Below are 14,285 nucleotides of genomic sequence, written 5' to 3' on the forward strand. Positions count from 1 at the left end.
AGGTATTCAAGTTCTACATCAACGCCTAGGCTATCCATGCCGAAGCAGATATGAGTTCAAAAAATTTCAAAAGTACAAGTTCCAACAGTTCAAGTTCGAGTGGCTATCAAACAGTTTTCTACAAGATTCAAGAAGCTTAAGCATACAAGCATCATTTCAAAGTACGAGAAAATCAAAACTACATGCAATCCTAGAGTTATTTCATAAGAAAAAACATGAAAAACTTACATGGATGAATATTTCAAGAATACAAAGTCCAAAAAATACAACGACTCAGGCGCCCAACTCCCAACGGACCCAAGCTCCGGGAAAGTCAGTCGAAGTTCAAAAATTTTAAGGGCCAGTAAAAAGCTCTTATACCCAGAAAAGCACATCCCAACGGATTAACTCCGGGTGTCAAAGTTCAAAATTCAAGATTCAAAAATTCAAATTTTCGATGCCAAGCTCCGTCCTGAACTGAAGGCGGAAAAATACAAGTACAAATCGAAGTCATCACCAACCGCACCGAGGTAGACTCTATCCTTTTTCTAACGCCTGTTTTATGCAGGTACCGGCGTACAAAGAGTGGTCTCGATTGCAGAACATCTTGACCATTCTCCGTCCCTTTCAAAATACTTTGACTTGCGCTTTCTTAACCGAACGCTCAGTCAAAGTGGGGGCTTCTGTAGACACCTAATTTGTGTCTCCCCTTTGGGATGATGACGATACCATTATACTTGTTAGGCGATTGGAGTAACTCCAGGCGGAAATCCCAATTGCTAAGAACACCTCCAAAATCCAAGGTCCAAAATCCAATCCCCGAGACCGTTCCCCTCCCGGAACTCGGTACAAAATACAACTTCCAAAATTCAATTTCAAAATCCAAGTTCAATCTCAATTATTGGACCATCCCATTGGTCTTACTAGGCATTTTCCACTCAAAATCATATAAGGCAAGTCAAATTCGGGCGCCGACCCACAAAACCGAGCATGCCGGGCCCCGTCCCGTAAAGCCGGAATTCAAACAACCGAGAAAGGCTTGTTTTTAGACGCAAATTCAAGTCTTAACCTCCAAGCAAACACTACAAGCCAAACATCGTACTATTCATACGAAGGTACACCCATACAAGACAAATCAAGGACGGCATCTTTCCGTCCTTTTTGGCGGCATTCAGGCCACGTCAGCAGCGCACAGCGCTGGCGTGTGCTGGCATTTTGCATCATTCCCTCCTATAAATACCCCTCATTTCCATCGAAATAAAGGGGGAGAACAACACATACAACGTCGTAATTTCGACATTACTCACAATACAAACTCAAAAACTCCTCAAAAACACATACAAAATTCCTAAATTCAAGAGCAATTGGGAGCTCGTGCCTAAGCCTAACTAGGTAAATCCGAATCCCATTTCAATCAATCATGCTATTTTGATTTCAAATTATTAGCAAGTTGGTGTTTTTTGCCATAAAAAAACACCACTAGCAACAATCATACATGCTTTTTCAAAAATACAAACCTTTCAAAATACAAAATACAAACTTTCAAGATTCAAGGATGTTCAAAGTTGCTTACATTCATCTCTTTGAACTAGAATCACCTTCAAGTGTGGAGTAATCAAAGATGACACCTTTTTGGCATTTAAAGGTTTAGTCTTTTGAGATTCAAGACTCCATTTTTCAATGTACAAGTTCAAGTTTTCAAATTTCAAGATCCCACCATGTTTAGGGTTGTTCATAACTACCTCTCTAAACTAGGATCATTTCAAGTTCAAATTTCAATCATTTCAAGTTCAAACCTTTCAATATTCAAGCTTTCAATTTCAAGTTCAATATGCAAAATCTAGGACATTTGGGTTGAGCAACCTCTCCCAAGTTGAGATTTTTGGCTTTGAATTCGTGTCGGGCGCACTTATTTTTAAGGAGCCGCTTGGCGTTCGAATCTCATGTGCCCAAGTACAAATTTCAATTATGCACCTTTCAATATTGCAATTTTAATATCGCACTTTCAATATCGCACTTTCAATATCGCACTTTCAATACCGCAATTTCAATACCGCAATTTCAATTTCGCACTTTCAATTCCGCACCTTTACTTGCCTAGTCCATTTCTAGGCAATCTGGACCTACTCCCTAGTCCTTTTCTAGGGGGTCTTGTATTTACTAATTCCTTACTTTATTTAGTATTCTGATGTTCCTTTATGTGCTTTATCGCTTTCATCACCAACATGCTAAATACAACAAAATACAAAGGTTACATCACGCTTAACGAAGATATTTTTGGACAAACCGGCCTTAGGTTCCTTAAATCAATCTTTAAAGCAAAGTGACCACCGTACAATTAGAAATTCTATTTTGCTCTAAATTTCAAACCCACATAGTCTAATCTTAGGGTATATTTTCGAAATAATGTTGTGCCAACGTACTTGAATATTTCTAAAGTGTTAGGTTATGATACATATGACATTACATAGATCATGCGGAAACAACCATTAACCCAGGACAACATATTATTTACACATAATCATATAGCATAATTTAGATGCATACTCTTTGTTGCGTGCCCTCCCTAGCTGCGCCCGAACCGAACAAGAACAAGTCTTTAGGACTCCAAGTGTCGTCCCTCCGTAGATAGTCCACAGCACGTCCGGATCCGCCTTAAGATTGACCAACTAGAATCGCCCTTAAGGTACTAGAAAATTTCGGCAATTTGAGCAAGATGTGTGTTTGAATTTTCTCTCAAAAACTCACTTTGAATACTTTGAAAACTTGTTATAAATTGTGAGCCCTAGCCTCATATTTATAGGGGTATGGAAAGGGAATCGAAATCCTATTCAGATACAAATTAATTAAACCTAGAATCCTACAAGAACTCTAATTTAATTAATTTATCAAATAGAATTAGGAATTTAATCATTAACCGAACTCTGCATGTTTTAGGAAACGTGCACGAACACAAACACTTGCACACACACGCACGGCTGCCACGATGGGCCCCATGCGTGCGCGCGAGCAGCAGCCCACACAGCGCCCGCGCGCGCTGCGCGCTGCGCGTGCTGTGTGCGCTGTGCGCGCTGTGCAGCCTGCTGGGCCTGGCCTTGCGCTGGGCCTGGCGTGGCTGTTTGTGCGGCGCGCTTGGCTTGCTGGGCGATGGCCTGGCTTCGTGCTGGGCCTCGTCCGGCAGGCCTCGTCCGATGCTTATTCGTACGATGCGCTTCCGATTAAATTTTCCGATTCCGGAATTCATTTCCGATACGAACAATATTTAACATTTCCGATTCCGGAATTAATTTCCGTTTCGAACAAATATTTAATATTTCCGTTTCCGGAATTATTTTCCGATTCCGGTAATATTTCCGATTCTGACAATATTTCCGTTTCCGGCAATATTTCCGATTCTGGCAATATTTCCATTTCCGATAATATTTTCCGATACGTACCATGTTTCCGTTTCCGGCAACATCTACGACTTGGATAATATTTATATTTCCGATACGATCCATATTTCCGTTTCCGGCAATATCATCGTTTCCGGAGTATTCATTTCTTGCCTGTGACGATCTTAGCTCCCACTGAAACCAAGATCCGTCGGTTCCGAATATTCATAGATGGAGTATTTAATGCCATTAAATACTTGATCCGTTTACGTACTATTTGTGTGACCCTACGGGTTCAGTCAAGAGTAAGCTGTGGATTAATATCATTAATTCCACTTGAACTGAAGCGGCCTCTAGCTAGGCATTCAGCTCACTTGATCTCACTGAATTATTAACTTGTTAATTAATACTGAACCGCATTTATTAGACTTAACATAGAATGCATACTTGGACCAAGGGCATTATTTCCTTCAGTCTCCCACTTGTCCTTAGGGACAAGTGTGCATTTCCTAATTCCTTTGTCGCTCGATGCTTGCTCTTGAACATAAGGTAAGAGTTGTCATCCTTATTACGTCCAGAGGTGTTCCTCGGTTTCAGAGTTCAACTGATCAAATAAACAGATAATCATAGCCTATGATTCATCCGAGCACGGCCATGCATTTCACAGTTTCTAGCTCTCCGAGTGGCCTTGTACAACTTTTAAGCATCTCATCCCGATTTATGGGAGGACAATCCCAATCTTGCGATCTTGAGATTAGACTTCGTTTGATAGGTGATTACCTGAGCGTTGCCTTTATAGCCTCCTTTTACGGTGCGACGGTTGGTCAACGTCAAAGCAACCAGTTCTCAAACAAGTAATCTCAAATCACTCAGGTATTGAGGATTTAGTGTCTAATAATTTAATGAAATTTACTTATGACAGATTTTCATTTCTTACAGTAAAGTTTCATAGGTCTTGTCCGATACTAGTCTTCCCAAAGTAAGTATCTATGCAAATGATTATGACATTGCCATGTCCACATAGTTCAAGAAACAGAACTACTAGTCATCTTGCATTCTAATCGTCTAACGTTTTCTATGCGTCCAATTTTATAGAAAACTCCGATTAGGGACCATTTTCAACCTTTGACATTCAAGTTAACTTGATAGACATTTCTTAGTCACAGGACTGGTCCTGACAGTCTATCTTGAATATATCGTCAAATTGAAGGGACTCATCATTTAATAAACCATAAATTAAATGGAAAAATGAATTCATTTCATTTATTGTGAATGATTAACCAATAATGTTTTACAAAGATTTAAACTCTAAAACTTTAAAACATTAAACAGAGACATCAAAGCCATTCTCCAATATGCTTGATTCCCATAGCTGCAGTGTGCGAGTTGTGCTTCGCCTGCGGCAGAGGTTTAGTTAATGGATCTGATATGTTGTCATCAGTTCCAATTTTGCTTATCTCGACTTCTTTTCTTTCAACGAACTCTCGTAGAAGGTGAAATCTACGAAGTACATGCTTGACTCTCTGGTGGTGTCTAGGCTCTTTTGCCTGTGCAATAGCTCCGTTATTATCACAATACAGGGCTATTGGTCCTTTAATGGAGGGGACTACACCAAGTTCTCCTATGAACTTCCTTAGCCATATAGCTTCCTTTGCTGCTTCATGTGCAGCAATGTACTCCGCTTCAGTTGTAGAATCCGCAATGGTGCTTTGCTTAGCACTTTTCCAGCTTACTGCTCCTCCGTTGAGGCAGAAGACAAACCCAGACTGTGATCTAAAATCATCTTTGTCGGTTTGGAAACTTGCGTCCGTATAGCCTTTAACAATTAATTCATCATCTCCACCATAGACCAGGAAGTCATCTTTGTGCCTTTTCAGGTACTTCAGAATATTCTTGGCAGCAGTCCAATGTGCCTCTCCTGGGTCTGACTGGTATCTGCTCGTAGCACTGAGTGCGTACGCAACATCCGGGCGTGTACATATCATAGCATACATTATTGAACCAATCAATGATGCATATGGAATCCCATTCATTCGTCTACGCTCATCAAGTGTTTTTGGGCACTGAGTCTTGCTTAGAGTCATTCCATGAGACATGGGTAGGTAGCCTCGCTTGGAGTCCGCCATCTTGAACCTATCAAGCACCTTATTGATATAAGTGTTTTGACTAAGTCCAATCATCTTTTTAGATCTATCTCTGTAAATCTTGATGCCCAATATGTACTGTGCTTCTCCTAGATCCTTCATCGAAAAACATTTCCCAAGCCAAATCTTGACAGAGTTCAACATAGGAATGTCATTTCCGATAAGCAATATGTCGTCGACATATAATACTAGGAAAGCAATTTTGCTCCCACTGACCTTCTTGTATACACAAGATTCGTCCGCGTTCTTGATGAAACCAAAGTCACTGACTGCTTCATCAAAACGTATATTCCAGCTCCTGGATGCCTGCTTCAATCCGTAGATTGACTTCTTTAGCTTGCATACCTTTTTAGCATTCTTTGGATCCTCAAAACCTTTAGGCTGTGTCATAAACACAGTTTCTGTTAAAACGCCATTTAAGAAAGCAGTTTTGACATCCATCTGCCATATTTCGTAATCGTAATATGCAGCGATTGCTAACATTATTCGAATAGACTTTAGCATTGCAACTGGTGAAAAGGTTTCATCATAATCCACACCGTGGACTTGCCTGTAACCTTTTGCGACCAATCTAGCTTTGAAAACTTCAAGTTTCCCATCCTTGTCCTTTTTCAGTTTGAAAACCCATTTGCTTCCAATGGCTTGGTAGCCATCTGGCAAATCGACCAAATCCCATACTTGGTTTTCAGACATGGAGTCTAATTCAGATTGCATGGCTTCTTGCCACTGCTTAGAGCTAGGGCTCGTCATAGCTTGCTTGTAAGTCGCAGGTTCATCACTTTCAAGTAATAGAACGTCATAGCTCTCGTTCGTCAAAATACCTAAGTACCTTTCCGGTTGAGATCTATATCTTTGCGATCTACGCGGGGTAACATTTCTAAATTGACCATGATTCTCACCAGATTCTTCTAAAGATCTCTGAGTTTCATCCTGAATGTCATCTTGAGCATTCTCTAGAGTTTGTTGTTCGACTCGAATTTCTTCGAGGTCTACTTTTCTCCCACTTGTCATTTTGGAAATGTGATCCTTCTCCAAAAAGACACCATCTCGAGCAACAAACACTTTGTTCTCAGATGTATTGTAGAAGTAATACCCCTTTGTTTCCTTTGGATAGCCCACAAGGATACATTTTTCAGATTTTGGATGAAGTTTGTCTGAAATTAATCGTTTGACGTATACTTCACATCCCCAAATCTTAAGAAAAGACACATTTGGAGGCTTTCCAAACCATAATTCGTATGGAGTCTTTTCGACAGCTTTAGACGGAGCTCTATTTATAGTGAGTGCAGCTGTATTTAGTGCATGTCCCCAAAATTCTAATGGAAGTTCGGCCTGACCCATCATTGACCTGACCATGTCTAGCAAGGTTCTGTTCCTCCGTTCCGACACACCGTTCCATTGTGGTGTTCCAGGAGGAGTCAATTCTGATAGAATTCCACATTCTTTCAGATGGTCATCAAATTCATAGCTCAGATATTCACCGCCTCTATCAGACCGCAGTGCCTTAATCTTCTTGCCTAATTGATTCTCTACTTCACTCTGAAATTCCTTGAATTTGTTAAAGGATTCAGACTTATGCTTCATTAGGTAGACGTAACCATACCTACTGAAGTCATCAGTGAAAGTGATAAAGTAGCTGAAACCACCTCTAGCATTTGTACTCATTGGTCCACATACATCTGTATGGATTAAACCCAATAGTTCATTTGCTCTTTCTCCAACTTTAGAGAAAGGTTGCTTTGTCATTTTGCCAAGTAAACATGATTCGCATTTACCATAATCCTCTAAGTCAAATGGTTCTAGAATTCCTTCCTTTTGAAGTCTTTCTAAGCGTTTCAAGTTTATATGGCCTAATCGACAATGCCACAGATAGGTGAGATCTGAATCATCCTTTTTGGCCTTTTTGGTATTTATGTTATATACTTGTTTGTCGTGATCTAATAAATAAAGTCCATTGACTAATCTAGCAGATCCATAAAACATCTCTTTAAAATAAAACGAACAACTATTGTCTTTTATTAAAAAGGAAAATCCCTTAGCATCTAAGCAAGAAACTGAAATGATGTTTTTAGTAAGACTTGGAACATGGAAACATTCTTCCAGTTCCAAAACTAGCCCGGAGGGCAACGACAAATAGTAAGTTCCTACGGCTAATGCAGCAATCCGTGCTCCATTTCCCACTCGTAGGTCGACTTCACCCTTGCTTAACTTTCTACTTCTTCTTAGTCCCTGTGGATTGGAACATAAGTGTGAGCCACAACCTGTATCTAATACCCAAGAAGTTGAATTAGCAAGTATACAGTCTATAACGAAAATACCTGAAGATGGAACGACTGTTCCGTTCTTCTGATCTTCCTTTAGCTTCAAGCAATCTCTCTTCCAATGCCCCTTCTTCTTGCAGTAGAAGCATTCGGATTCAGAAGTGGGTTGACTGACCTTCCTCTTTGCAGATTTGGCGCCAGTTTGCTTAGTTGGGCTGGCCTTGTTGCCACCTTTCTTAGCATTCCTCTTCTTTCCAGATTTCTTGAACTTGCCCCCACGCACCATAAGCACATCCTGCTTATCACTTTTGAGCGTCTTTTCAGCGGTCTTCAGCATACCGTGAAGCTCAGTGAGCGTTTTGTCCAGACTATTCATACTGTAGTTCAGTTTGAACTGATCATACCCGCTATGAAGAGAATGGAGGATGGTGTCTATAGCCATTTCATGAGAAAATTGCTAATCCAGCCGACTCATATTCTCAATGAGTCCAATCATTTTGAGAACATGTGGACTTACGGGCTCGCCTTTCTTAAGCTTGGTCTCAAGAATTTGCCTATGAGTCTCGAATCTTTCGACTCGAGCCAGATCTTGGAACATGTTCTTCAACTCACTGATGATTGTGAAAGCATCTGAGTTGATGAACGTTTTCTGCAGATCCGCACTCATGGTGGCGAGCATTAGACATTTCACATCCTTGTTGGCATCAATCCAACGATTGAGGGCTGCCTGAGTGACCCCGTTGCCTGCAGCTTCGGGCATCGCCTCATCTAGGACATACTCCTTTTCTTCCTGCATAAGAACTATTTGCAAGTTCCTTTGCCAGTCAAGGAAGTTTTTCCCGTTCAACTTCTCCTTTTCGAGAATTGATCGAATGTTGAATGAATTGTTGTTTTCCATATTAAAAACTACAATTGAAAAGAATAAACAAATAAATAACCATTCACAGTTTCTCTTAATAAACTTAAATTCTAGCATACATGCATAATTCAATGTTTATTAAGCATTTTATTCAAATTATGTGTTCCGGCAGGTGTGAATAAAATGATTCCAAGATCCTAAAATCATTGAAGAACTAAGCACAGTTTGTCGACTTAATCCTAGAACATCTTAGGTAAGCAAAAGCCTTTTGCTAATAGTCTTGAAACTATTCTTGGTTGATAGGTACGTCTAAGAACTTATTAGGTAAACCTATCGAATTTGCCACGACATAAAAGGACTCCTTACTTATATCGTTGAGTTTCACCAAAACTAACATGTACTCACAATTATTTGTGTACCTTGCCCCTTTAGGACCAATAAGTAACACCTCGCTGAGCGAAAACTATTACTAGATTGATGTAAAGGATATCCAAGCAAGTGTATATTTTGGCATGGCACCTTTTAACTCAATTTTTTAAGTTTGGAACTTAAGGCTCTTACTATGTTGGTTAGATTTTAAGTGAACTAAAATCCTTAATCATGCAACATAATCAAGCTTTTGATCTCATGCATTTTAAGACATATTTAAAAGCAATAAATAACTTAAAACATGCATAAGATATTTGTGATCTAGTATGGCCCGACTTCATCTTGAAGCTTTGACTTCAAAGTCCGTCTTGAAAATCTCCGTGGGAGGCACCATTTTCTTCAAATAGGATAAGCTATAACTAATTACAACTATTTGATGGTTCGCAGACCATATTTGAATTGAAAAATAACTTTGGTACTTTAGACCAATTACATTCAAATTAATGGTACGCAGACCATATTTTCTATCCTATTTGGGCCATACTAGTCACTTCATAACCTGCAAAACAGTACATATACAATATATACCATTCACCCATTCATTATCATGAATGGCCCACATAGCTGGTTAGTAAAACACATTATGCATCACGTCAACATTTGCAGCAATTAATCAAGGGCACCAATAATCTACCAATTATTCAGTCCTTATTAATTCTAATCAAGTTGTTTTAACCTTAAGGATTTGTAGACCTAATCAAGAGTTTATGACTAAAAAGCGCTCCCACTTAAACCAATAAATTCATATGCTTTACTGATTTTAAACATAAAAATGTATTTCTAGTCTAACCGGAAACATACAAATTTAATTAAAATTTAAAGCTCATATAAATTTATAATTGAATCCAAAAAGTTTAATTTAATTTCAGTCGTATTTAAATTAATTCATGATTTTAATTTTAGTAAAATAATTAGAATAAATAAAATTTATTATAATTACAATATTCAAAATTAAAATCCAAGAAAATAATTTAAATTATTAATTTTAAAATTAATTAAAATTACTTGAACTGGAATTTTCAAATTAAACGTTCAAAACGATCTTTAATCGTAACGCAAACACCCTACGCGTTGCACGCCCATGGGCCGCACGCACACAGCCAATGCTGGCCATGTGCGCGCAGCCCATGCGCTCGTCGCATAGCTGCTGCATCCCCATCGCAAGCCTCCGCACGCATTGGTGCTCGCTGCGCGCGCCAGCGCTCATCGCACGCGAGCTATCGCTCGCAGTGCGCGCGCGACATCGCTCGCTGGGCGCGCGACATCGCTCGCTGGGCGCGCGATATCGCTTGCTGGGCGCGCGAGCCATCGCTCGCTGGGCGCGCGACATCGCTCGCTGGGCGCGCGAGCCATCGCTTGCTGGGCGCGCAACATCGCTCGCTGGGCGGGCGACATCGCTCGCTGTGCGCGCGAGTAATGCTGGGCGCAGCGCTCGTGGCACGCGAGCTTGCGCTCGCTGCGCGCGAGGCTGCGCGCTCTTGTGCGAGGCAGCGCGCGTTGTGGCGCAGCTCGCTTACTGCCCACACGCGACTGCCTTGGCTCGCCCTTCGCCCATGCCCATTCGTCCATTGCTCGTGGCATACGACACAAGGCAGGGCTGCTGCCTTGTGCTCGTGCACTACGCCCTTGCTAATTGCATTCGTGCCGCACGGGCGACGAGCTCCCTTGCTCGTCGTCGCATGCCCGCATTATACAACACCCCGGGTAACACGAAGCGTCCATTGCTTCGTGCGTGCAAGTTTTATGAACGAATCGCATAAAAATTTAAAATTTATATTTAAAATTAATGACAAATTAATAAACAATATTAATTTCATAATTTTAGGGCGAAAAATCGAAAATTTATTATCCAATTGATTTCCGATTGTTATGGATTCAAGTCTAGGTCATAAAAATTTAAAATTTATCATAAATTTAAAATTTTTATGGTGGTTTTTAATCATAGGTTTCTAATTAAATTACAATTAATTATGAATATCAAATTAATTCTAAATTATTCTAATTTTCAACAAATTAATCATAATTAAAAATTAGATTGCATAATTAACAAGACTAGGCATTCAAACTTGTTAAACATATGCAGTAGGTCAATCAAAAATTCAAGATTTATCAACAAGAATCGCAATTATTTAATTTAACATCTTAAATTTACGAAATTTTGCATTCGAAAAACTAAAACCTTCGAAAAGTCATAGTTAGGCTTCGAATTTGAGAATTCTGGGTTCGGCAGAAAAATATTATTTTTGTCAAAATTTTAGAATGCCTTTTACATGCGGAATTGACACAAAAATCACTCAATTCGGATGAGTAACGAAGAAACTGCCGAAAAACTGCGTACGTATAATTAAATAAACGCAATTTGCAATTAATTAACAATTACGAAAATTAATCACCCCTTTTAATTCTTGCAAATTTGTAATATTTAACCATGTTCATGCAATTTAGATTATGAAAATAATAAGGGGCTCGTGATACCACTGTTAGGTTATGATACATATGACATTACATAGATCATGCGGAAACAACCATTAACCCAGGACAACATATTATTTACACATAATCATATAGCATAATTTAGATGCATACTCTTTGTTGCGTGCCCTCCCTAGCTGCGCCCGAACCGAACAAGAACAAGTCTTTAGGACTCCAAGTGTCGTCCCTCCGTAGATAGTCCACAGCACGTCCGGATCCGCCTTAAGATTGACCAACTAGAATCGCCCTTAAGGTACTAGAAAATTTCGGCAATTTGAGCAAGATGTGTGTTTGAATTTTCTCTCAAAAACTCACTTTGAATACTTTGAAAACTTGTTATAAATTGTGAGCCCTAGCCTCATATTTATAGGGGTATGGAAAGGGAATCGAAATCCTATTCAGATACAAATTAATTAAACCTAGAATCCTACAAGAACTCTAATTTAATTAATTTATCAAATAGAATTAGGAATTTAATCATTAACCGAACTCTGCATGTTTTAGGAAACGTGCACGAACACAAACACTTGCACACACACGCACGGCTGCCACGATGGGCCCCATGCGTGCGCGCGAGCAGCAGCCCACACAGCGCCCGCGCGCGCTGCGCGCTGCGCGTGCTGTGTGCGCTGTGCGCGCTGTGCAGCCTGCTGGGCCTGGCCTTGCGCTGGGCCTGGCCTTGCGCTGGGCCTGGCGTGGCTGTTTGTGCGGCGCGCTTGGCTTGCTGGGCGATGGCCTGGCTTCGTGCTGGGCCTCGTCCGGCAGGCCTCGTCCGATGCTTATTCGTACGATGCGCTTCCGATTAAATTTTCCGATTCCGGAATTCATTTCCGATACGAACAATATTTAACATTTCCGATTCCGGAATTAATTTCCGTTTCGAACAAATATTTAATATTTCCGTTTCCGGAATTATTTTCCGATTCCGGTAATATTTCCGATTCTGACAATATTTCCGTTTCCGGCAATATTTCCGATTCTGGCAATATTTCCATTTCCGATAATATTTTCCGATACGTACCATGTTTCCGTTTCCGGCAACATCTACGACTTGGATAATATTTATATTTCCGATACGATCCATATTTCCGTTTCCGGCAATATCATCGTTTCCGGAGTATTCATTTCTTGCCTGTGACGATCTTAGCTCCCACTGAAACCAAGATCCGTCGGTTCCGAATATTCATAGATGGAGTATTTAATGCCATTAAATACTTGATCCGTTTACGTACTATTTGTGTGACCCTACGGGTTCAGTCAAGAGTAAGCTGTGGATTAATATCATTAATTCCACTTGAACTGAAGCGGCCTCTAGCTAGGCATTCAGCTCACTTGATCTCACTGAATTATTAACTTGTTAATTAATACTGAACCGCATTTATTAGACTTAACATAGAATGCATACTTGGACCAAGGGCATTATTTCCTTCATAAAGCTCGCAGCATTTTTGCTCCCGAGCCCGGATCCCACCCATCTGTTTCAAGGATTCAAGGCCCTATCCAAAAATAGACTCATTTTGCGGTCTTCCCAAACGAGACCTAAAATAAAGTTTGGTGGCGACTCCTTCGAGGTGCAAACACAATTCAACGGTTCTCTAAACGAACCGCCGCGTGTCAACCCCCCTTGTATGAAACCGGAATATAACACACACAAAAAACCCCTACAGGAAACATCCAAACATCATAGATCAAATAAAATTTTAAGAAACAAACAAGATTAAGAATCAAATCTCTACCAAATCTCAATGAAAAATTGAAGGATTATGATGCTCCTTAACGCGTAAGAAGAAAATGGCTAGGGTTAAGAAAAAAATAAGATTTAGGACGAGAGAGAAAGAGGAACAAACCTGGGATTTAGGATCTTCGATAGGTAACGGAAGAGTCGACATCGGGAAACTCGCCCTCGTAGACAAAGGTAACTTCTTCTCCATACTTATCGTTCTCCAGTGACTCCCGTTTTCCATTTTCTCGCTTATGTTCGAGATTTTCATTGGAAATCAAGTAAATCTATGAAAGTAATACACAAATAATCATCAAAATTACAAAAAATTGTGTAAAACAAAAGATAAAAAATCAACAGATGCAGACTTACCATTTGGAGTTTGCAGAAGAAATTCTCTCAAACACAGGGCAAAAACTGAAATTAAGGATGGGATGGAGGAGAAACTTTTAGATCTGAGTGAGAGAGAGAAACAAGAGGGTTGGTGGAGGCGGAGGTCTCTAGGTCTTGGATAAGTAAATAGTTCCCTTGCAGCGAACAATTACGGGGGCGAAGTTGCAATTACGAAACAATTTGCAACTTGTATAACACGTGCATGCTGCGAATTTAGGAAAAAAAATTAAATTAAAAAATTCGCAGCGCTCTTTCGTTTTAAAAAGTTGCGAAAAACTCATTTAATTTTGACCCGCGTTGACTTTATAGTTATTGCAACTCCTATAATTAGCATGAGTTGTAACAAGGCCAACTTTTACTAAAACAAGTCTAACTTCTATGCATAGAACTATAACTTTTACTAAAACAAGGCTAACTTTTACTACAACAGGCCTAACTTTTACGCATAAAACTATAACTTTTACTAAAACAAGCCTTATCTCTATTTAAACAAGGCTAAGTTTTACGCATAAAACCACAACTTTTACGCATGAAACTATATCTTTTACTAAAACAAGGCCAACTTTGACTAAAACAAGTATACTTCTACGCATAAAACTATAACTTTGACTAAAATAAGGATAACTTTTACTAAAATAAGTCTAACTTTTATGC

The 14,285-nt window shown here is 39.8% G+C and overlaps 1 pseudogene; it reads right to left on the bottom strand.

The window, feature by feature from the left end:
• The window catches only part of LOC110792400 (eukaryotic translation initiation factor 3 subunit A-like), a 44,620-nt pseudogene extending 31,107 nt beyond the window's left edge, over positions 1–13,513 (bottom strand).
• Between the last annotated feature and the right edge of the window lie 772 nt (positions 13,514–14,285).

The sequence above is a fragment of the Spinacia oleracea genome, chromosome 3, assembly GCF_020520425.1.
Source record: "Spinacia oleracea cultivar Varoflay chromosome 3, BTI_SOV_V1, whole genome shotgun sequence".
Classification (NCBI taxonomy): Eukaryota; Viridiplantae; Streptophyta; class Magnoliopsida; order Caryophyllales; family Amaranthaceae; genus Spinacia; species Spinacia oleracea.